Here is a 1,831-nt window from a genome sequence, read left to right as displayed (position 1 = left end):
CTAGTTGCACCGTGGCTTTCAACTTCCTGCTTTTTTCCCATGCTACATGCATTGCTGTAGAGGCACTTCAGCTGGGCTATCAGCTGCATCACCTCTTCAGAAGAACCCTCCCAAATTCCTTTGGGACAATTCACAGCTATTTCCCCATTGCTTCGTGAAGTATTGGTGTTCCCTGGTAAGCGGTACATCCCTTTCCCCCACTGAATCTAGTTTAAAGCTCTGCTTAATAAGTCCAGCCAGCTTGCTGCCCAGAACACTTCTGCCATACCTGGTCAGGTGCGCCCTATCTGGTGTCAACGTGCCCAGTCTCTCAAAAGCACATCCAAGATCACAGAACCCAAAACCTTGAGCATGGCATCAGCCATGCAGCTAATCATTCACTTGATCCATTTTTCTCCTTCATCTTGTTCCCAACTGCCCAACTGGTAGGATAGAGGAGAAGACTACTTGCACTCCCAATCTCTTTAATATCTTTCCAAGGGACATAAAGTCCCTTATGATATTTCAGAGTCTCCTTGTTGTAAACTCATTTGACCCTGAATATAAGAGTAGGAATAGGTACTAGTCCTCTGGCCCCACTAGTCTTGGTAGCCTCTTCATGATATCATGAATGTGGGCCCTGGGGATGCAGCAAATCTCTCTAGAGATATTACCTGGAAGGCAAATGGGTGCTTCAGTGCCTCTTAGCAAGAAGTCTCCAAATATTAATGTACTTATTTATTTATTTATTTATTTATTGGAGGGGAGGGTGGAGGAGGTGGGGGATGGGGGGAGTAGGAGGGAAGTGCACTGGTTCAACTTATTGGAAAGCAGTTCAAAAACTTCCTCATGCTGGTGCAGTAGTCACTAATCCATGCTCATACAGAGTACATACTGATGAGGCTGTATGACATTTCATGTGACCCAGGGCAACAGGAAGAAAAATGGCAATGTTCCCACAGAATACTTCATATTCGTTATTATCCAGAAGTACTTCTGAATTTTGCTCTGGATGGATGTAGAATTTGTAACACAGTGTACTAGAGTGGAAATGATCATTTATAATTTATTTGTCCCTGAAGGTTCAGGTGAAGAAAGGAATTACTTCAACTAGAATCTGTCTAAATACTAAATCATACTGGATAGTAAACTGGAGAAATATTAAATTTTGGTCTAGAAACAAGCAAAAGAAACCCTACGGTCTCCTAATCAGGGTGCAGGTACAAAGCAACAACTGGCCAAAGTCACTGAAGAACCTTTAACTGTACTCATCTATACAGAATTTCAGAAAGGTTGCATATAAACAGAATATCTAGTGTATCCTTGAAACAAACCAAGAAAATTATATTTTGAAACTACATCTGTCAAAATTCTCAAGAAGCCAGTTGAAAGAAGTCCTCCAAAGGCACAGACACACACACACACAAATATTTCATTTATACCTCATTGTGATGCACAGGAAAATAACATCAAAAAAGATATTGTTAAAAATAATATGTATGCATTTAAGGCAATATTCACAAAGGCAAGGTGTCTCAGTGTCTTTCTAAAGGAAAATGATGACAAGTTCCTTGCTGATAACAGGGACTGAGATAGTAGTCTGACATCTAGGAAAGGAATATTTCTCTGCAATTATTTTAATTTTTTCTCAGACTCAGACTTTTTTTCTCTCCGCGTAAGTGGACATGGGGGCAAGATGAACTCTCATATAGTACTTGTACATGTCACTTGGAAATAAAAACTCTACAGGCTTTCAGCTGTGAAAAGTAGGAAATACCATGCATCATACACAAGGGATTTCAAGTTGGAGACTGCTTTTCCTTTCCATTTCCTCTTTGAACTGGGGGGCCAC

The sequence above is a fragment of the Anser cygnoides genome, chromosome 2 (genome assembly GCF_040182565.1).
Source record: "Anser cygnoides isolate HZ-2024a breed goose chromosome 2, Taihu_goose_T2T_genome, whole genome shotgun sequence".
Taxonomy (NCBI): domain Eukaryota; kingdom Metazoa; phylum Chordata; class Aves; order Anseriformes; family Anatidae; genus Anser; species Anser cygnoides.
Note: the sequence above shows the minus strand (reverse complement) of the source record.